The sequence below is a fragment of the Microtus pennsylvanicus genome, chromosome 11 (genome assembly GCF_037038515.1).
Source record: "Microtus pennsylvanicus isolate mMicPen1 chromosome 11, mMicPen1.hap1, whole genome shotgun sequence".
NCBI lineage: Eukaryota > Metazoa > Chordata > Mammalia > Rodentia > Cricetidae > Microtus > Microtus pennsylvanicus.
The window spans coordinates 44,076,173-44,100,364 of record NC_134589.1 but is presented as its reverse complement, the minus strand read 5'-3'; the positions used below and the strand labels follow the sequence as shown (position 1 = coordinate 44,100,364).

Genomic DNA, 24,192 nt, shown 5'->3' with positions numbered 1-24,192 from the left:
AAGTGTGTTAAGATAGCTCTTAGTCCTGTGTGGACAACAAACCTGAAATTGGGAGTGTTACCTTGAGAGTTTTGTCCTGGCATTTTACAGATTAACAAGAGACAGCAGGTTGTGTTACTCCAGGTAGTAAGATTTTTGTTTTGTATCTTTTTAAGTGTTGGTTTTCTTCCCTTAGATACTCAAGGGATTAATTTACTATTTATTTCTCTATACCAAGCCCTTAGAGAAAACGTAAAAACAAAGTAGGCCCTCTGCTTAGTATAATCATTTTTCTTATGATTAAGTGCTTAAAGAATATAGTTGCATAAGTGAATGCTATTATTTGAAAGCTTAAAAATAGAAAAATCCAGCAACCATTGCAGGTATCAGATGATGATAGACTGTGATAATGAGTTCCCATGACGAGCTGCCTTGTGAACAATGACAGTCAACTTCCCAAATGAGATTTTGGATGCATAAAGATGTTTGTATGTATTTCAGTTTTCATTCATTTCATCAACTTTTAGATAATAAAACAAATAAATAAAAGTAGTTTCTGTTACTGGAAACTGAGCAGTTTATGAAAATAAAAACTTGTCATGTTGTCCACATAATACTTTTGTATGTAGATCTTAAAAAGAAAAACAATATTTTTTCTGTATGTGTATATGCACAGAGATGAGAGACAATTTGCAGAAATTCGTGCTGTCCTTCTACCACATGGGGCTGAACTCAGGTCAGCAGCCTTGGCAGCAACTGCCCTGAACCACTGAGTCATTTCACTGGCCCTAGAACTTTCTTTTTTTAGACAGGTTCTCACTATGTATCCCTGGTTGGCCTCAAACTCACCGAGATTCTCCTGCCTCAGCCTCCTGAAGGCTGGGGTTAAACATGTATGCCACCATGCCTAGCCCTAGAACTTCTTATACTATAGTCATAAGCACTTTTTAATGTTTATGGAAAAAACAATGAAATTCATGGTACATAGTGGGCCTTAATATACCAGACATTAAAGCCAAATAGTAGATCGTTGTGCTAGGTATAGATACTGTTTTTAATTAATCCCCAAAATAACTCCATAAATTAAGTGCAAATATTTATGCCTCAACTCTATTTTTTAGTTCTAAAACCAGAGTTTTTAACTGCCGATCTCTATTGATTTGAACTAGGTGACTGTCTTAAGTGAATTAAATATATATTTCATGTTTCAGAGACTCTTTATATCTATTTGTTAGCTTGTTTGTTGTTTCAATTACACTTATTTATATTGTGTGCATGAATATATGCACGCATGTGTGCACGTGTATGGGCATACCACAGCCCCACAGTGCCAGTGATGAGGTTAGAGGATAACCTGTGGAAGACATTTCTCTTTAGCCATGCGGGTCCCAGGGACTGAACTCAGGTTGTCCTGCTTACTGAGCCATCTCTCTGGCCCTGCTTGCTTATTTGAGATAAGTGTTTTCCTGTGTGCAGGCTAACCTTGAACTTGTGATCCTGTAGCTCCAGCCTCCAAAGTGTTAGATTATAGTAGGCACACACTACTACACCTGCCTCCTCAGTATCTTTAGTTGGGTTGAGAAAAGTCTCTGTACGATTTTCAACTCTCAGAACAAATTTGGAAATTTTTTAAAAGGTCTTATTATACCATTTTACGGATGAATTAAGTGACATGATCAAAGTCTTAGTTTGTTAAGTGACCATTAGAACTAGATTTATGCCCTCTGAGATGTTTCTAGCCACATCTAATTTGCAATTAATTCAAATGATGTTCCCAGCAGCAAAAATATGACTACATCTTTCAGTCCCATTGCAGTGCACCCTAGGTCTAGAGTACAGTCAAGTAAGCATGCAAGTCTCCAGTGTTCATTGTTTTAAGTAGTTGAACTTTAGTGAGAGAAATATGGACATGTAATAATAAAAGTACTATATGGGACAGTTCAAGGGACATCTGTGGTACTTTAATTTTTTTTTTTTCGAGACAGGGTTTCTCTGTGGCTTTGGAGCCTGTCCTGGAACTAGCTCTGTAGACCAGGCTGGTCTCGAACCCACAGAGATCCGCTTGCCTCTGCCTCCAGAGTGCTGGGATTAAAGGCATGTGCCACCACCGCCCGGCTGTACTTTAATTTTTTAAATGCTATGAACATTTTGAACCTTTGAAAATATATGTCACAAATGATATGACGAAACTCACTTTGCATCTTTTAACTCAAGTACAAAGAGTAGAAAGAAAGAGGATAGTTTTTCTTCACAGACTTGGTGAAATTAAAAACAAACAGGAAAAACAGAAAGCCCCTCTAATTTGATATAGAGTATGAAACTAGCTTAGTTTATTTCTTGCTGTTCAGTCTAATTTGGAAGAATTTTTTTAATTTCTTTAATTTTCTTAGGTTTAGAGAGCTTGGCTGTGGAGAGAATAAGGGATTAAATTGAACAGAAACTGAAATGATTGACATTTTGACTCTACAGACTTAAAAGAAAAATGTGTTCATCTTTTAAAAACAGACAGTAGCAGAATCTTTTCCTTAAATTTTTCCCAGTTTAAAGTGATAACTTGATTAGCTGAGTGATGTTGGCATACCCCTTTAATCCCAATACTCAGTAAGCAGAGGCAGGGGGTTTCTGTGAATTCGAGGCCAGCCTGATCTACAGAGTGAGTCCAGGACAGCTGGGGCTCTACAAAGAAAACTTGTCTTTAAAAAAAGAAAAGAAAAAGAAAAAGAAAAAAGATAACTTGACTTTTTCTCTAAAAAAAATCAAGAAATGTGTCTTAGCAACTTTTCAGATTTCTCTATTACTGTTCAAAGTTTAGGAGGACTAAATAGAGGCATTAACTGTCTACTTACTTGGATGGCTGATGAGGGTCTTTTAAGGGAAAACCATAGGACTGTTCACTTCTGGGACATCATTGTGGGAACCTTTGTATGTGACATAAATATACATATTTACAAAATATGTATGTGTAGAATCATTATCCCTGGCATTTTTAAATGCAAGAAATAATGAGTTGGATAAAATCAAATAATAAATATTTTCTGCTGAACTGTTTTTCAGATGATGACTACCATGCCATCATCTTTCCTAAATGACATCATTTAATAGTGGCTTCAATAAAAATTTCTATCTCTTGCTGTGTCATGAAAGGAACGGGGCTCACCTTGATGCTGTTCTAAAGTACCTCCTGCCTTTTTTTTTTTTTTTTTTTTGCACAGCAGGCGACTGTAATAAATTGCAGCCTGAAAGAAGTTTCAAACTGGCAAGTTTGCCAGATATTTTAAGTAATTTATTTTGGGGTGTATCAGCAGATTTTTTTTCTTATACTGCCATTTGGGTGCCTGCTGACACAGCTTGAACAAATCTTTAAAACATTTCCTTCCTAGAGATGGGTGAAGATGATGAAACTCTTAACATTCAGTCTTTCCCTTAACCCTTCACTTGCCATCTGGATCTTTTCTATTACCAGATCACTGAGATGCTAGACACCTCCTTTTGTATGCGTCACAGAATTCCAAGCCGCTCAGCACCTTGGTAATAGCTTGAAGTTTTATAGTCAACTAATAAAAAAGTAATCCTGGTTTTAAGCATAGAATTTTATGTTTAGATTATTTCATTGTTAGCATATTGAAAATTGTTAAGCTCCCCTGTACTTTATTATAAAACAAAGATTTGTTGTTGTTTTTCTTGATCCTAATACATTGAAAGTGACTAGTCCTTTCTAATTGGTTGGTTATTTAAAGTTTATTAATTTCTGTCTTTGGATTCTTATGGCAGCATCATTAATATATATTTTAGTCAGTTATTCAGAAATGCTAAAACAAAAAAAAATACTGATTCCTAAAATATTTGCTCTGATGTAAAACTGGAAGAGCGAGAGGATAGGGAGCTTGCAGAGTGCCACTCCCTGAAACAGAAAGAGGCACCTCTTACAAAGCTAGTTTCTAGTGAAAAGCACTACTTAGCAACTCCAGGAAGGAGTGCGGGAAGAGCTTAAACCTTGTTAGGTTTCAGAGAATGCCATGTGATGGGAAAAGCTAAAGATGGAAACAGGAGATCTTCGAAAAAAAGATACCGACATCTAGATCTTATTCCAAGGACAATTTAGTTGGTCTAAAGTGTAGGTTAGGCACCGATGTTTTAATAATCTTCACCAATTGTATGTACAACTAAGGCTGTGAATCTTCTTATGTATTTATATACAAGGATTAGCAGATTTTATCTAGAGTGTAAAGGTCCACACGCCATTATCTCTTGAGCTCCACTTTGAGGACCCAAGAAAGCCATTTATTAATATTTAACTTACTCGTGTAAAGCCTTAAAAAACTATGAAGACCATTCATAAACTTGGTTTGTTTCAGATTTAGTGTATAGAGCTGGTTAAGAAGCTACAATACATAGAGCTGGTGCTTTTCAGTTGATCATTCCAAGTAAAGAAATTCTGCAAACTACACTCACTCAACCAGGCTGCCGTCTCCGGCAGACCCTTACCCAGCAGGCCCGGACGGACGCACTGCGGGTTCCGCGTGGGTGCCTGGAGCTCCAGGGCGGGGCGCCGGCGGGGCCCACCCTCCGGACACTCTAGACCGCTCCTCCCGGCCGCCCCGCCCCGGACGCGGATGGGGGAGGGCTGCTGGCGGCGCCCGTCCGCCCAGACTCCACGACGGAGCCCGGGGCTTCAGCGGCTGCCTCGGAGCTCCCCGGCGGATTCAGCTCAGCGGTCAGGAACCAGCGTCTCTGGCCCGGGTTATTTCAGCGTGGGTCCAAGATGCGGAGCTGTGCTTCGTGAGTGGGCTCCATGACCCTGAGTACTTTGGCGGGAGAAAGGAAGGCGCCCCCTGCCAGCACCTGCAGCCTCGGCGGTCCCCGACATGATCCCCTACTTCTCTGCCAATGCGGTCATCTCGCAGAACGCCATCAACCAGCTGTGAGTCTGCCACTCCAAATGCTCAGAAAGTTTGCTTTTCCAAGCGGCTTTTCCCAATATCCGAGGGCGCGAACTAGTGAGCGAGGGTGAAAGCACAGCGTGCGTACTGCGAGGTCTCAGCGCTAGGTTGGATGGTGGGGTGAAGGTGTTGGGCGATTCGTGGAGGCGATAAGTGTCCCGGAGCCTGGTGGGCAGATGACTCTTTTGGAAGGACGTCGGGAGAATCTTAAGGGAGCCTAAGACTGGATTGGCCTCCTAGATGCCTGTGGTGACCGAGTGACAGCCGGGCTTTGTAGCATGCGAAAATCTGGGGAGAGTGGTTGATAGGATCAGAATAGCTGCCAGAAACACAGGGGTTTTGTGGATCCTGCTGGCAGCCCAACTTCTTAAGGTAGTTGGTCTTAAGTTTGCATATGACTGTAAGTTTCAGTTATGGTTCACACAAAGAAAGACAACCTACTCTATTTACACTGTTGTAGTCTGGAAATTTCAGAAAATTTTATTTCAGTATCTTTTGTTATTGCCCCCGACTAGTACATACTCACAACTCAAGCCTTCCTGTACTCTTTGAATCACTGAAGTGAAGGAAGGATTCATGTGCATCTTTAAATCATTATTGTTTTTGAAGTCAGGTTGGTACTCCTTTCCGTTGTGGTTTGCCTGTTTGTGAGAACTGTGTGCCGAAGCTTGTGGTTAATTTCACCTCACAGTTATAAAGTTGAAAGTAGAGAGACATCACCAATTAAAACTCCATCTTTAAACTAATGGAGAAGTTTAGGTTACTAAGATAGTAGCAGTTTTAGTGTGTTTGAGCTCCTTCTAAATTGTCTTAAGAGGAATCACTGCAGAGATTTCTCTCGGCCAGCCCCCAAACAGAGTTGCTACTGTCTCTTTCCTAAAGAACTCCGTTTAATGTCCAGCAAAACCTTTTCATTATCCCTTATTAAGAGCACAGTGATTTATAGATACATTCATACCTAATTTGTTATTTTAGTTGCTGATAAATTGTCCTATCCTCCCAACTGAGTTAAACTGATTTGAGGGTCACCCATTTCCTTTATGTTGATTTGTGGTGGAGCTCCTGAAAAAAACAGCAAACGGGGGAAATGACTTTACTGCCATTTACACTAAACTACCTGACTTGTGTTTTCATTTCAAAAAGGCAAGAGGGATGGAGCGATAGTGGAGGAAAGGAGTGAATAATCTGAAACGTAGTAAGCAGGCTCAAGTGAATAGTGTTATCAGTGCTAAGAAGGAGCGTGGGCAGGGTAGTCCAGCCATTGATAGCAAATGGGTGAACAAAAAGCTCTGTATATATTTGCAACATTATTTCCCCTTTTTAAAGGAAAATCCTGGAGTTAGAGTTTAGCAGTCAACAGTGACTACTGCTTTGGGGTAGGACAAGTTCCCCCACACTCTAGGCTGTTCACAACCACTTATAACTCCAGCTCCAGGAGACCAAGGCCCCTAGCACCCATACAGAGACAGATAACTTAAAATAATAAAAATAAATCTTTAAAAACACTGACTTTTTTGAAAAAAGGAAACTGTGATACGTACTAGAACATGATGAACTTTAGAGGCTAAGTGAAAGGATAGATGGTACTGTGTGATTCTGTTTGTATGGCCCAGCTCTAGAGAGGAGTATTCTTAAACTATACTCCCAGTGGGATCAAAAGTCCAAATGCCTAGTCCTGCTGATTAATGATGTCCTTGGGTAAATCATTTTACTTGTTCTCTCCCACTGTAAAATGGGAATACAGTACAGGGGTTCCTGCTTGGTAGAATCAGGAGAGATCATATATTTAGCTAACACTTTGCAAAACTGTAAATCCCTGCAACAAAAATGAGCTAATTGAGTTGAATAATAGCTGTCATTTATGGGCCACTGTCCTATGCTAAGATTTAATGTGGGTTATTTCATTTAGTCATCACAGGAGTCTTGTGAACTAATTTATTTTGTTTACACTGATGAGGCTGAAGCCCAAGGCCATCCTAGTAAATGACAAAAATCCACATCAGGTGATTTTAAGATTTTTTTTCTACTCTCCCACCTCCCCCCTTTGGTTTTTCAAGATAGGATTTCTCTGTGTAACAATCCTGGTTATCCTGGAACTCACTCTGTAGACCAGGCTGGTCTCATATTCACAACTGCTTCTGCCTCCTGAGTGCTGGATTTAAAGGGATATACCACCATGACTGGCACTAATTTTTAGGGTTTTTCTCCCTTTCTCCCAGTCCCTTATCTCTGGTCTCTCTGGCTCTTCCTTGAAAAGCTGGAGATTAAACATAAGACCTCACATATGCTAGGTAAGCTGACACTCTACCACGAATTGTATCATATGCGGCTCACTTTAGTCTTAAAAGAAGCTTGTTGTAGTATTGACTTCTAAACTACACTTACTGGTATTGCTTTGGATATGCTTATTAAACATTTACAATGCTGCCTAGCTCATCATAATTCAAAAATAATCCATAAACTCAGTATATATATTGTTGCTACTTAATGTAAACATTCTTAATCTGGAGACTCTAGTCAACTGGAGGTCTGCGGCTTGACTTCAGAAAATTAATGAACTCCCTGAAATAAAATGTGAAAACCTGAAGTAGATAAACAACATAGATTTTTCAAATCAGATTCTCAATCTGTTATCTTAGAACAGCGCTAATCTCTTCTAAAGGGAAATGTTATTCTAAAATCTGATTACAGGCAGACTTTTCTCTTCCACCAGCCAGTTCCCAAATAACCACAGGGACACTTAGTATTTATGAAATTGCCTATAGCTTAGGCCAGCTCTTATAACTTAAATTAACTTATTTCTATTAATCTGTGTGCTCATTTTTGAACTATGAACTTCATCTATAAACTTCCCATGTTGCTGCTTCAGTGTCTGGTTTGGGACTCTCAATGTCTCTACCCTTTTTCCCAGCATCCTCTCTGCCCTGAAAATCCTGCCTAGCTATTGCTCATTCGACTTTTTATTAAACCAATCCAAGTGACAGATCTTCACAGTGTACAAAAAGATTATTCCACCGCATCTGATAATGTACACCTTAACTGATAGGAACATTTCATGCAGTAACAGATATATAAATAGCAAAAACTAACGAGAAAAAGTAAAAGGTTTACAGTTAGGAGCCCAGGGTAGAAGCTGTGCCTGTAGATCCTAACTATCTGGAGGGAGAGGCAGGGGAATCTTGAGTTCAACTTGAGCAATGCAGTGAGACCTCTGTCTCACAAAGGAGTGAGAGTGAGAGACTCAGATCTAAGAGTTCCAGATGAAGACTGATATAAACATAATCTAAGTTTGAGGGAAACGATTCATGAATGCTTGTCCAAGTAGTTGTCAGAATTCAACTTTGGTCTTTAGATGATTTTTGTTTTTCTTTTCTCATTTACTGGCTCAAATAGCTGTGTATTTAGAAACCAAGTAACAAATCTTATGAGACTTGAGTCAAAGATTAAATAGGTCACAGTGAGATTAAAGGGTTTCCTATCAGAGAAAATGTATGGTGTTTACAGTGTGGCCTTTGCACACCTGTTTCAATTATTTCATAAACTCTTTGTTTTCAATTGTGATGTGTATGTAAATTAAATATACAAACAATAGTTTGTATATCAATTTTACTGATTATGACATTATTGTTGCATTAAAGTCTCCACTTGACACTGCATAAAACTTACCATGTGTGTTATTTTTGATCTATCAAATGAAGCTGGCCGTGATGGTACATATCTGCTACCTTAACACTTAGAGGGTAGGGACAGGAAGATCAGGAGATAGAGGTTATCCTCTAGAACATAATGAGTTGCAAGCCAGCCTGGGCTTATAAGATTCTATCTCCCAGAAAAAAAAGTGAACAAAGTGTATTTATTATCATAAATGTTAATTCTAATGGGGGGAGGATATGAGCAACCTAGAAAATCATCTGATCAGATTTCAAGAGTTGTGGGACACCCAGTCAGTAAAGTGTTTGCCTTGCAAGCATGAATACCTAAACTGAATCCTCAAAATTTACATAATGCCAGGCCTGGCAATGTACATTTCTAACTCCAGAGCTAGAAGGTAGGGATGGGAGGATCCCTAGGACCCAGGTCATCCAGGCCAGTGAGAGAGACAAGTCTGAAAAGTAATGCAGGGCATCCCTGATCCTGCCTCAGTCTCTTGTAATTTGGTGGTGTTTGTGTGTGTTTTTAACTTTTCAGTTCCTCTTTCTGGTTGTTCAGTTGATTTCATATGTTCTTTTGCAGACTTATGTTTGCATCATAAACACCTTGAGGGCTTGTTAAAACACAAATTGTTGGTTTCTGAACCTGTAGGCTAGAGAGTTTGTACTTCTAACAAGTTCCTAAACGATGCTCATGATGTTACTGTATGAACCACACTTTGGCAGCCACTACTTTATATTTTTTAGAGTCAGATTGAGAAAGTCATCAACCACACTTTATGTAACAAGTAATTAGAAAAAAAAATGGTGAAGTAATTTGGACAGAAATACATGACTTGTTTCTGGTAGAATGGAAACCTAGAACAGCATTTCCTATCTCTGATCCAAGTTCTTATGAAGTAACATGTGCCTAAAAGTTTGATATGTGTGTGCATGTGTGAGTGTGTATGTGCTCATGTGTACATATCTGCTCATAAGTGTGCATGTGTGTACATGTGTCACAGCACAGATAGTGAGTTTTGAGAACTGGTTCTCTCCTATCTTGTTAAAGCAGGATCTGACCTGTTTCTGTCTTGCTGCATACTCTGGGCTGGCTGGGCTTTGAGTTTCTAAGGAATCCTCTTGTCTCCAATCTTGCTTTAGTAAGTGCTAGAATTACAGATGGGTACCACCACATCTGTCTTTTCTGCATGGATTCCAAAGATTGAACTAAACTGTCAGGCTTGTACAGCAGTGCTTCTATCCACTGAAACATTTCAACTGTCCCCAACCTATTCAGTGTTATTATATTAACATTAATGATGCATGATTAATAAAAACTCAGAAAAATTGGGGTTCAACCTAAAGATCTGAAAAGAAAAGCAGCCAGCTACTGGCTCATACCTCAATCTTAGTCTGAAATGGCGATCCTGTCTCCAGGAATCTCAAATGAGACTGTGTCTGAGAGCTGTCTCCTCCCATTTTATAATTCTCTCTAATTCTGGGATTAAAGGCATGCAGCACTGGGATTAAAGGCATTCACTGCCTGGTTTCTATGACAACTAGTGTGTGTTACCATTACCTGGTCTGTAAGGCTGACCAGTGGGGCAGGGCTGTTTTACTCTCAGCTCTTCAGGCAAGCTTTATTTATTAAAACACAATAGAAATGCCACTACACATTAATATTGTATTAATAGTAACATTAAATAGCAGATTTTTTTTCCTTTTTTCTTTTTTTTTCACTGCACTCTTACCCTTTTTACTTAGCACTCACACAGTTTTGAGTGCTATATGTATATTGTCTCACATTCCTTATGCCAGACTTTTTTTAATTTTGTGCTGGGGATCAAATCCCATAGTTTGCACATCTCTGTCAAGTATTCTACCATCAAACTCAATTTAAATTGCTAGATGCTTTACTTAGTAAATTTATAGATACTTGAGGTCTACTTTTTTAAGATTTATTTTTAATTATGTGTATGTGTGGGCATGTGCACATAATTATTCTCAGATGCCAGAAGTGTCAGATCTTCCTGAAGCTGAATTTAGAAGTGGCTGTGAACCACCTAACATGGGGACTGGAAATCAAACTCAGGTCTAGTTTCCTGAAGGCAGTGTAGACTCTTAAATGCTCAGCCATCTTTCCAGCTATACTTGAGGCAGACTCTTAATAGTCTTTTGTTTGTGTTTTTATATTTATATACCAACATCACAGCATTTCCTTAAAGAGTTAATAGATGTTTTGATATCTGCTTTGGCAGGACCTACCTCATTGTCTTTTATTGTTATTTAATTTTCCAAGTCCTTTTTTTTTTTTTTTGGAGAGGTATAGGATGTTAAGACATTTTGTTTGTTTTGTTGTCTTTTTGAAATAGGGTCTCACTATGTTGCTCTGACTGTCCTGAAACTCACTACACAGACCAGGCTGGCCTTGAACTCACAGAAATCCGCCTTCCTCTGTTTAAAAGTATGTGCCACCTGGCTATCAGTTCCTTTAATTAGTCACATGTGCGTTATTAATGCAACGATTGCTTTTCATATTTTCTTTTTTATTTATTTTAATTACATTTATTTATGTATATGGGTGTATATATAAAGCATATCATGGAGGTTTTTCTACCAGATGGGGTCATGGGCATTGATTCAGGTCATCAGGCTTGAAGACAGGTGCCATAGCCTGCTGAGCTGTCTTACATGACCCATGTGTTCTTTTATATCAGACCACTTTGTTTTTCTTTGTTTCTAATATAGATTTTATTCTTTAGTTTGTTTTTCTCAACTTCTTTGGGGTGATGATTATATTATCTATTGGTGAGTTCTGTCTCGTTGAGAACAACTCTTAAATTGCTTTGATTGGGGCCTCTAGTCAAATATTGAAATACTTGTTTTATTTTCTCTTGTAAATGGAATGCTTCTTATGTTTTGTAAATAAGTATGCCCTATACTTTATGCTACAGATTTCAACATATACCACTTCATGCATTGAGAGTATTAAATTGTACTGCAACTAATTTGCAAAGGTTTTTATGATTTAATTTTATTGACTACTTTGATACTTGCTGAAATGATGAGATATGCCCCCCTTTATTCGTAATAGAGTAGCATTGAGTGGCTAAAGCTTACCCTTACTTAAGTGAGCTACACCCTGGTTGTATTGTTCACTTAACGTATTATTGGATTTGGCTTACTAATATTTAAGATTTTAAATTTACAAATTCAGATATGTATTAAATCTTTGGTGTTGTCGTTGTTCAACTTAAGACCGATCTCTAGAATCTATAGATACCCCTTTGTTTTTTCTGTGCTCTGAAACATTTTTTGACAAGATTATCTATATTTTAAAACCTGAATAAAAAAATATCTCCAACTGTTAAAATATTATAAAATAGAGCTAGTGTGCAGGTCAGTTTGAGTGCTTACCTAGCATATGAGAATCCTGTGTTCCTTGCCTGGTGCTACAAACAGCAATACGGTTTAAAATATTCACATTTTTTTCATCTCAAGGTTTCATTTGTTTTTGTTTTCATTGATTAAATGTAACTTCAGGAGTTTTTCAACTCTAGAGCTTATTTTCTGATGAAATAGTTAGATACTCATTTATTGTTTAAAAATATTTTTAAAAGAGGCATGAAGGGTTGATGATCTAGCTCAGTAGCAGAAATTCATGCTCAAAGCCTTGAATTTAGTCCCCCAAGGCTTAAAATTTTAAAAAGTAAAGAAGCATAAGATGTCTCCTTGATTTTAAATTAATACTGTTTTTATAATTATTTCTGATCCTTGAATAGTGTATTAGTTAGAATTTCTGTTGCTGTGAAGAGACACCATGACCTGGCAACTCTTATAAAGGAAAACATTTAATTGGGTGACTTAGAGTAAGGAGGTTCAGTCCATTGTCATCATAGTGGAACATGGCAGCATGCAGGCAGACATGGTGCTAGAGGAGCTAAGAGTCCTACACCTTGATCACAGGCAACAGGAAGTGGTCCAAGACACTGGTCATATCTTGAGCATAGGAGACCTCAAAGCTTGCCCCCACAGTGACACACTTCCCCCAACAAGGCCACACCTACTCCAGCAAAGCCACACTAAAATGTCACTCCCAATGAGCTTATGGGGGCCAATTATTTTCAAACTACCACAAATAGTCTTAATTGTCTTTTTTTAGAGTTTATCAAATTAGTTTATATTCAAGTCTTTTTAGTGTTATGGCCCACAGATGTAAAGGACAGGTTACCAGGGAGCTGTTGGGAACTTACAAAGGTATATTTCTGTTTTCATTATTGATAGTAAGTTTATGTGGCTTTATCTACACTTGATTTTGTTTGCAGTCTTTAGAGCAATAATTAGTCTAGAAGGTAGGTTTGGGCAGACGTGAGCTCTGAACTTTGGCCTTGGAATTATTCTTAACCAAGTTAACTGAACTGTAAATCTGTACAATGAATGAACTGGAACGGGGGGATTGCTGTATTCCAGATTTCTGTATGATAAAAAGTAGGTATTTCTGAATAACTGCTACTTATCTGTTCTTGCTCCTGAAATAGGGCAGTTTTTCTAGACCTACTCTGAGAAACCACTCCCCAAAGTCAAAATGATTAAAAATATCAGCCTCTGTGACCAAGAGCTGCTGACCTTGGGAATGATGAAGATGCACTAACTTCACAGATCGTCTTTCACATTTCCCTTGATTCTGTCTAGTAAATATGAATATACTGACACACACACATATGCACTTACTGTTTGTTTGTTTGTTTGTTTGTTAAACTGCCTTAGGACTAAAGAAAAGTGATATAGGTACTATCATATAATTTGTAATTCATCATGCAGTTCCTGGGGGAAACAAAAGAAAAACAGTTACTATCCTAACTGTGCGCAGATAGAATTAGTTAGCTTTTATTTCTTGAATGAGGCAGGATGTTGCCACCCATGACTCATTTATGTTTAACTTGAAGAAATGTGCTAAAAACATTAAGGACATTTTAGACTTTCCTGTGGTTTGGAATAAATATAACTAATGATTTATAAATAGACTGTTAATATGACATACCAGAGATCAAATCTGGGTCCACCCCCTTTTCAAATGTTGTATGAATTTAGCAAGTTGGTTTTCTGTGTTAATTTGTTTTTAGAAGGATGTGACCTTTCATTCAGTAACCAAATGGATTTTACATTAGTTGTATCTGATAAAGCAACAAAATCCAGAGTCATGAAGTCTCCAATAAAGAGAAACCTCAGTGTTGACCATTTCTTAAAATTTATGTCTTAGTGCATAGAAGTAGAATTATTTTGTAATAATGACCTAAATGGTCCAAATTGTTGCATATTTTAGATTTACTGACTGCTTCATTTAAAAAAAAAAACTATATAGCTCAAATGAGATGATTCACAAGGAAGGATAAACATTTTAAAATATGAATGTTACTTTTATTCTCTATGCTTTTTATTTATCCAAAGTTCACGTGTATACCCACAATTCATAAGAGAGTATATTATGCCTGAATGTTTTAATTTTGGACTATAATTATATTGACTGTCTTTTGTAGTGGCTATGTAAAAAAATTATCTTTTTTCATCTTATTTAAGCATCCTTTGTCCCCCACCCCCAGGAAGAGGCTATGGGAGCTTATGAGCTCAGCATCTTCTCATGCATCATATTTGTGTTCTGTTTGTATTTTATGTAATAAAAGCCAGTTACTATCCATGAGGATCCGGTGAATAAGACTTTCTGACTTTACTGATTTGAAATAAATATTGCTTATAACAGAAAGTATGAGGCCATTTCCTAATACCCTCTTACATTCCAGGCCTCTTTAATTACAGTTTATCTGAGTGTTAATATATATAGTTCTCAAGAACATTCTTTAAAAATCCTGTTGTTGTGTCATCTGTTTTTTGTTTTTGTTATTTGTTTTGTCTTTGTTTTTTTAGGACCATTAGTCTGGGAACTTGTCAATGGAGTTGTGGTGGTTTGAATGAGTATGGCCCCACTTGACTGCTCAGTCACCAGGGAGTAGTGGATTGGAAGGATTAGGACATGTGCACTTATATGAAGAAGTATGTACTGGGGGCGGGTTTTGAGATTTCAAAAGCCCACACCAGACCCAGTCTCTCTCTTCAGGATGTAGCTCTCAGCTACTTCTCCAGTACCAAGCCTGCTGTGTGTCACCATGCTCCCTACCATGATGATAATAAACTACTCTTTGAAACTGTAAGCAAGCCCCAACTAAATGCTTTCTTGTATATAAGAGTTGCCATGGTCATGGTGTCTCTTTACAACAAAAGAACACTGACTAAGACAGGGGTGATGTGAATTCTCAATGTCTTATTTTTAAAAAAAAATTATTAGGCAGGCAGTGGTGGCATACACCTTTTTTCTCAGCACTCAGGAGTCAGTGGCAGGTGGATCTCTGAATTTGAGGCCAGCCTGGTCTACAGAGCAAGTTACAGGACAACTAGGACTATACAGAGAAACCTTGTCTTGAATTCTTTTTTTATTTTATGGCTATGGATATGGGTATTTTATCGGCATGCATATCTGTCCACTTTGTGCATGCCTGCTGCCCATGGAAAGCAGAAGACATTTGAGTCCCCTGAGCTGGAGTTGCAGAAAGTTGTAAGCCATCATATAGGTGCTGGAAATTGTATCCAGGTCCTCTTGAAGAGCAGTCAGTGCTTCTAACTACTGAGCAATCTCTTCATTCCCCTCACCCCTTTGTTTTAGATGGGTTCTCATTAAGGGGTTCTGACTGGCCTCAAAATCAAAGAGATTTGCCTCCCAGGTACTGAAATTAAAGGTATGTGTCACCATGCCCAGCATGCAGTTCTCTTAAAGTTTTTTATATATGTATATGTGCCTACGTGGGTTTGTGTACGGATGCCTTAGAAAGCCAGAGGGTATTGGATCCCCAGAAACTGGAGTTACAGGTGGATATGAGCCACCATGTGGGTTCTGGGGTACAGAACCCAAGTCCTACAAAAGCAGTAAGTTCCACTGAGCCATTTCTCCAACTCCTATAAAAGAAATTTATATTTTTAAACTATATATATATACATCTCTGTGTGTGCATATATGCATGCGAATGCAGGTGCTGAGGAGGCTGAAAGAAGTATTTGGATGCCCTTGAAGCTAGAGTTCCAGGCAGTTGTAAGCTGCCCAGTGTGGGTGCTGGGAACCAAACTCATGTCCTTTGAAAGAGCGGTAAGTCCTCTTAAACACTCAGCCATCGCTCTAGCTCCAAATTCTCTAAGAGATGGAAACGATGAATGAAACTGAACCGCTTTGAAATCCCTTTGACCGTGTTAAGATGAATATCATTCTGTCAGTCCAACTTTAGTAAAATCTCAAGCTTAATTTTGCCTGCCACCCCTTATGGTTTTTTTGGCTTGATCTCATGTAGTCCAGACTGGCTTCACACTCATTATTTGGCCACCAACAGTCACTGTAAACTCCTGACCTCCCATTCTCCACTTCCTGTGTGCTGGGAATACAGGTACATATGTGCCACCAGACCCAACTCACACTTATTTCTTCAAATGCTCTGTTCCCTAAATACTCTTCTTAATAACTCTAAAAGTTCTCTTGGGTCACATGTTCAGAATAACTACTTGCCTTTTCCCCTTGTTCCTATATCTTACTTAATACTGTAGTATTTAGAGTGAAAGCAACCCTTATTAGAATTTTACCATTAACTGCATGACATATTAGATAGCTTCTCTAAGTCTTCATTTTCTGTATGAATGATGGAATTTGTATTATAAGGATTAAATATAGTATTTATGAATTACAGACAATAGTAAGAACTCAGTAAATGTTAGCTAAGTTTTTTGTTTTATTTTGTTTCAAGACAAGGTCTCACTATGTAGTTCTGACTGGCCTCAAACTCACAGAATCTGCCTGTCTCTGCCTCCTGAGTTCTGGGGTTAAATTTGTGCCTGGTTCTTTTTGCTTTTTAGGAATGTAGAGGACAGAATGATACTGTGAATCATCCATCAGTCAGGAAGGATATGGGATAGCAGGAATGGACCTGGGACGCAGACTTTTTGCCTGGCCCCTTAAATGTCTTAATTTATGTAAACAGTGGTAAAAGATTAAAAAATGCTACTGTGGCAGATAACTTTCAATTAATGACTTACTAATCATTTGCTTTAAGAAAATCTAAAAAGCCTTTTGCACAGAGATTGCTTTTTGCAGAGTAACTGCAGTGTGTTTTGAGTCTGTCAATGGGGGAGTTGTAACATCTACAGATGCTGGTTACTGTACTGGGTACCAGGTAGGCTTTAAATTGAACTGTAAATAAAGGAAAATAGTATTTTTATTATTTTCAGATAATACATATTTTTGTTGTAGAACAGCCAGAAAACATTGTTTTTCCTCTCTTCAAAAAGTATTACTTTGCTAGGTGTGGTGTCTCATGGCTTTAGTCTTAGCTAGTTTTATGTCAACTTAATACAAGCTAGAGTCATCTGAAAGGAGGAAGCCTCAACTGAGAAAATGCATCCATAAAATCTGACTGTAATGCATTTTTTTCCCAATTAGTGATCAATGTGCGGGAGGCACAGCCCATTATGGATGCTACTATCCCTGGTCTGGTGGTTCTGGATTCTATAAGAGAACAGGCTGAGCAGGTCATGGAGACCAAGCCAGTAAGCAGCACCTCTCTATGGTCTCTGGATCAGCTCCTTCCTCTAGGTTCTGACCCTATTTGAGTTTTTGTCCTGACTTCTTTAGGTGATAAACAGTGATATAGAAGTGTAAGCAAAATAAACCCTTTCCTCTCCAACTTGCTTTTTAGTTATGGTATTTCATCACAGCAAAAGAAACTCTAAGACCGTTACATGGGATACTCTGTCTCAAAGCAGCAACAACAAAAAATTTTTAATGCAGTTGTTTTCAGGGACCATTGCAAAAGGGCAGGGTATAACTGAAGATTTCTCCCCCACCTGCCTGTTCTCAGGGTGTCTCTGAGGCTTACTAGTAATTACAAACTCTTACAACTTAAATTAACCCATTTCTCTTATTTTATATTTTACTATGAGGCTCATGGCTTGTTAGCTCACAATTTGCTTCCCCCGAAGCTGCTGGTGTCTCCCCGACTTTGCCTTCTTCCTCCCAATATTCAGTTTAGCTTTACCACCTAGCTATATTCTGCCTTGCCATAGGCCAAAGTAGTTTCTTTATGATAAAACATATTCACAGCATACAGAGGAGCATCCCACATCATCTCCCCTTTTCTTTTTTTATTGTGATTACTTTATTTATTTATTAAAAATTTCCACCTCCTCCTATTTCTCTCCCACTCCTCCTACCCCCCCTCCCTCCCTCTCCAGTCCTAAGAGAAGTCAAGGTACCCTGCCCTGTGGGAAGTCCAATACCCTCCCCCCTCCATCCAGGTCTAGAAAGGTGTGCATCCAAACAGACTAGGCTCCCAAAAAGCCAATACATGCAGTAGAATCAAAACCCAGTGTCATTATCATTGGCTTTTCAGTCAGCCCTCATTGTCAGCCACATTCAGAGAGTCTGGTCTGATCACATGCTCATTCAGTCCCAGTCCAGCTGGCCTTGGTGAGCTCCCATTAGATCAATCACACCATCTCAGTGGGTGGATGCACCCCTCGCAGTCCTGACTTCCTTGCTCATCTTCTCCCTCCTTCTACTCTTCATCTGGACCTTGGAAGCTCAGTCCAGTGCTCCAATGTGGGTCTCTGTCTCTATCTCCATCCACCGCCAGATGAAGGTTCTATGGTGATATGCAAGATATTCATCAGTGTGGCCATAGAAGAAGGCCAGTTCAGGCACCCTCTCCTCTGCTGCCCAAGGACCTAGCTAGGACATCCCCTTGGACACCTGGGAACCCCTCTAGAGCCAAGTCTCTTGCCAACCCTAAAATGGCTCCTTTAATTAAGATATCTTCTTCCCTGCTCCCATATCCACCCTTCCTCCATCTCAACCATCCCATTCCCCCAAGCTCTCCCCAATCCTCCCCTTCTTCCTTCTCTCTCCCCATCTCCCCTTTTCTGTCTAATTAAAAAGGAAGATTTTAACTTTAACATAGTAAAACTGCATGTAACAAAACAGATATCAAGCCAGAATTACAGTTAAAATATTTAGTCTTTTAGTATTTGGCAAAATTAAAGAAAATACTCTATCATCTATCCTATCTTTGTAAGTCTAAAGTTTTATATTTTATTTATTGTTTACCATAATGAAGGAAAACTATAATTATAACTATCTAGTCTTCAACTTCATCAAAGATCCCAAAAGGATATAATATTACCTGAGTAACCAGGAAGTACATTGTAAGCAAGTTCTAAACTCTAGAAATGACAGAGACATCTGGCTGCCTGGACAGTACCCAAAGTTCTTCTGCAATGTTGGGGCATTCATCTTTGGCCTCCAGGCCTAGAATGTCTGGCAGATTTCTCAGTGAAGTAGGAAATTTGAAAGACTATCCTGCCTATATTTGCAGTTTGTCAGTCATTTTCCTCTGTGTCATGCAGAATATCTGGCAGTTTCTTCCCAAACAGGAACTGCCTTGTTTTGACAAAGATAGTGCTCATTTTCTTGTGGGTTCTACATATCAAGTTCATACAACATACTGTCAAGCAGTCCAGTCAAAAGCAGTTTCTTGCCCAAATGGCTAGCCTTGTCACGTTGAAAACAAACTCCATAAAGAACTTCTTTGATGCCCATCATCATCTTGAACTAATTGGTGTTGCCAAGAGAAGACATGTCTCACTGTCAAGAAAAATCTCAGTTCTTAAAACATTTTAAATGTCATATTCCATAGGTATTTGAAGTGTTTGAAGATTACCTATCCATCTGAAATATATCTCTGCATATCTAGAAACCCTAACTAATGTGACTGTAAGTTTGACTATTATAGATAACTATTAACTTATATTTCTTAAATATACATTACATTTTTAAATGAGCTGCAAAACATAATATCTTAAACAAGAGTAGAAATATATATATACACATATATATACACTATAACAAAATCAACCCTAAACATATATCAATAAACTAAAATCCATACCAATATAAAGTATTTTGAGATTAACAGTTGTTTTTTGGATTAAAGTAGATTTAATAATCTACCTCTGTTTCCATCATTCTGTGTCATACCTCCCCCTTTTCTTTAGAAAGAGATTGACTATGACCATTAACCATTTATAACCAACCCCCTTTAACTGAAACAAAACATCCATAAACCATATTTTGGGAATTTGGGCATAGTTTTCTGTACTACTTCCTGCTGATTGTGGGTGCTGGTAATCTTATGGGGATCCTAAGAAAATTTAGAATTATGGTTAAATCTTGGCTATAGTTCTCTGTGAGGCTGCATCATCTCAGCCAGTTGTCTTGAAGCTGTTCTGAGTGTTAGATCACCTGGACCATAGCTCTCAGGGTGTCTCACTCTATCAAACCATATGAGCCTGGAAGGAATCCACAGCTTTTCATCTTCTGTGAAAACAGAAGCAGAACCTCTTTTCCAAAGCAACAACATATCCATAGACCCAAATTTTGAAGTCAAGATACCTTTATGTTGGTTTAGCTTAGCATCCCCCACAATCAAATGTCTCTCTGCAGTTAGTTTATTAACAGTCAAAATATTCAAAGAAAAAACAATAGTATACATAATCCAGATTCTTATATAGTTCCCATTATAACATGATGTATTATAATTTTATTACTCTATTTCCTTTTTAAGAACCTCAGTTTAACTTTGTCATCTTTATCCTGTATCTCCCAAGCCTATGCATATTTATCAAACACATTGTGACTTGTTTAGAGGCCTTTTTGTCTGAATCTGCCGTTATTGTATATCTGTAATCATTTACTGACCAGGAGAGTTTTTAAAATGTTAAGCAGGCATGGCTAGGACCAAAGCTGAGGCTTTGGCTATTGGCTCCACCCTGTTCGACTTTCACATAGCAGAAGTACGTTCACAGTCAGCTCTGGGAGCCAAGTTCACTGCCCCATCTCTAGTGACACAGCAGATCCATGCTGCCATCAAACAGCTTGTAACATGCTGCCCACAAACCCCATTCAAGTATTCTGTAGCAGGACTTCCCAAAAAAGCTGTCCATGCCAGCACAAACCAGGAAGCCTTCTCTTAAAGGAGCCATGCATCTGTTTGTCTCCAGCAAATAGAGCCTATCTGTAAAAATGTGGCTACCAAGAAGCTGCACTTGACTTCATTTTTGTGGGTCTAGAAGCCCTCTTTTTTTTTTTTACTCCATAACCAGATGGTGGGTGCCATTTGTAACTGCCACCCTCCAGTTCCCAAATAACCACTCTGAGGCTTAATATTAATTACAAACTGTTTAGCCTATTAGCTCAGGCTTAATCTTAACTAACTCTTACAACTTAAATTAACCCATTTCTATTATTTTATATTTTACCATGATGCTCGTGGCTTGTTACCTAACATCTTGCTTCCCCAGTGACTGCTAGCATCCTCCCCCACTCTGCCTTCTTTCTCTCTGTATTCAGCTTGGCTTTACCGCCTAGCCATATTCTGCCCTGCCATAAGTCAAAGCAGCTTCTTTATTAAACAATAGCAATAAAGCATATTCACAACATACAGAGGGGCATTCCACATCAGCAGGGAGCATGGTCAGAAAAACTGTAAAAGCCAGAGTTTGGGAAGTACTATAGCGAAACAGTGTCTCCTGTTCCTATGAATTTAGCTGCTGTGTTTGCCTACATAAAACCTGAACAAGATCAAACCATTGTTTCCACTATAGCAGGGAAAAGTACTCACAAGCCCCCACCCCTAACTAAGAACCTGTTGACAGGTTGGAAAGACAGGAAAAGAGAGAAGGTCAGTTTTCTTTAAAGGTGTGGCCCTTGGTAAGTCAATCATGTTCTCGTGGATTGCCCCACATCCCTAAGTATTTGTGTAGGCAAATGAGACTTGGTGAGTTACTTAAAAAGAAAACAAAAAGACAAAATGTTGGAGTATGGAATGGACTTGTGAAGACTTAAGGGAAGGATTGAAGGTGGAATACAGTTATGTGTTATATATGTATATATATATACATATATATATATGAAATTCTCAAAGAATTAATAAAAATATTAATTCTTTTTAAAAAAATTAATCCAGGCAGTGGTGGTACATGCCTTTAATTCCAGCACTCAGGAGACAGAGGCAGGCGGACCTCTGAGTTCGAGGCCAGCCTGGTCTACAGAGTGAGTTCCTGGACAGCCAGGACTACACCGAGAAACCCTGTCTCTAAAAACCAAAAACAATAACAAAAAAAGTCAGTTCTTTTCTCTTGGGAAAAGACAAGCAAAAATGCAATTGTCCTACATCTATATAGTGTTCTGTAATTTTAGGGGTGTGTGTGTGTGTGTGTGTGTGTGTGTGTGTGTGTGTGTGTGTTTTCAGTTTGGCATATTGGGGAGATCCTGCCATTGTTTTCAAAAACATTCCCTCTATAGCCTTCTCATTGGGCTGTTTTCTTCCTTTTCTTTCTTTCTTTCTTTCTTTCTTTCTTTCTTTCTTTCTTCCTCCTTTCCTTCCTTCTTTCCTTTCATTACTATGTTTTGCTTTTCTGAGACAGTGTTTCTCTATTTTGTATCCCTGACTGTCCTGGAACTAGCTCTGTAGACCAGGTTGGCTTCGAACTCACAGTGAGTGATCCACCTGCCTCTGCCTCCCTGGTGCTAGGATTAAAGGCGTGTGCCACCACCACCTGGCTTCATTGATTGTTTTCATTGAGCTGTTTTATATTCGCTCCCTGTTGAACATTTTGTGTCCTTTTTTCTGCAGTTATAAACAGGTTCATTCAGGGAACATCCTTGTGCCTAAATCTTTGTACATATTCCTAAAAGAGTGTCATAGAACTCAATTCTGTGATTTCTAAGCTAAAGGATATATGGATTTTGAGGCTTTTGACATGGATTATAAGTTTACTCACCAGCTGTAACTTCTATTCCCACCAGCAATTCCAGTAATTCATTTTTATTCCTGAAGCAAATTAAAATCAAGGAAAGCCAATTTTAGATTCAGTTCTTCTGAGCTACTTGGGGGACCCAGATAACTTATCCTTTACTTGGCTTTGCTATCAAGACCTCCTTTTAGACTTAAGCACTAATTTTAAAAAAATTGTTTGGTTTATTAAGAATGGTGCAGGGTTAAGATGAAACAAACTCCAAGTTACTTTGAGCTTATATATAATTTATTAATTTTAAGTTTGCAACTCAAATTTTCATTTCACATTTACAAATTTTCATGTAAAGGCATCGCCATTTAGAGAATTTCAGAATGAAAAATCAATCAAAGAAGCTTACTTACACTGCTTTATAAAATTAGCTTGAAGCCCATGATGCTTTTCTTAGAAAATGAAAAGTATCCCTGAGATTTCCCATAGTACTGCCTTACTAACGATACTGAAATTTTAGGATGATATTAGTTTGTAATGCTAATTACCTTATGAAATTAGAATTTCCTGACCCTGTTTATTGTAAACAATGAATACATGTAACCAAATTTTTAGAGAATGTGTCATTTGAACCAGTAGTTTCCATCTTTGAGACTCTATGAGTATTGTGTAGGAGGTCACTAGCAGATCTAAATATCCCCAAGGACTAGTCTACAGAAAGTTGACAGGGGGTGGAAATTGCAAGGCAGAAGAAGTTACAGTTATATACCAGCTTCATTAGTGCTGGTTGCCATCTTCCTTTTAAAACAGCCTGCTTCCTAAAGAGTATGTTTAAGGGCGGGAGAGTCTTTTCAGGGGAAATGTCATGTTTATAGTGGCAGCTGTCCTGCACACTGCTGTATAGAAGATGAGTACCATTCAGTTCCTTCTCAATCCTGTCTCTGCCCACAGCTCATCTCTTTTCCATAGTGAGCTTTCATTCATTCATCAGAGTGGGTCTCTATGACTGGCCAGTCCAACTCCTATCAGAAATCAAGACGTTTAAAGGTCAAAGTGAATAATGTGGGGTCACTTTTGCTTTAAGGGGATCAGTTTTTGACCCATTAGAATGGGAAATTGAATTTCAGCCCAGGAAATGCTCATTTCATCAGCTTCAGCCTTTCAGTTCCAAAGAAAAATTACTAGCTATTTTTGCAATCAGCAGGAACAGAAAAGAAACAAAATGTCTGTAAAGAGTACTTTTTGGCTCAGCAATTGAGAGTGATATATAGAGACAAAGTAGTCATACATATAAAATAAAAATAAGTAAATCTTTCTCTTAAAAGAGTACTTTTTAAGTAAGATGGGAGATACTAGAGATTTCAGACTCCAGAGACTGTTTAAATAGGGATGTTGTTTAAATAGGGATGGTTACTGTGAGGTTAACAAGCAGCAAATTAAAAAGAAAAAAAGCAAGCAATGTGGCTTCAGAACAGAATATCAGATGAGATTTATGTAGTTTATTACTAACATAATTTCTTTTTATTTAAGTTGTAATTTTATGTGCATAGATGTTTTGCCTGAGTGTTTCTATGTATCACTTGTGTGTGCGGTGTTTGCAGAGGCCAGAAGAAGGTGTTGGATCTCCTAGAACTGGAGTTACAGATGGTTGTGATGTATCATGTGGTTGCTGAGAGCTGAACCCAGGTCTTTTTTTTTTTTTTTTTTGGTTTTTCGAGACAGGGTTTCTCTGTGGCTTTGGAGCCTGTCCT

The 24,192-nt window shown here is 38.4% G+C and overlaps 1 protein-coding gene across 2 annotated transcripts in view; it reads left to right on the top strand.

Annotated features, from left to right (window-relative positions):
- The window catches only part of Ssh2 (slingshot protein phosphatase 2), a 239,868-nt gene that overhangs the window by 112,612 nt on the left and 103,064 nt on the right, over positions 1–24,192 (top strand). The gene's annotated exons all lie outside the window — the stretch shown is intronic.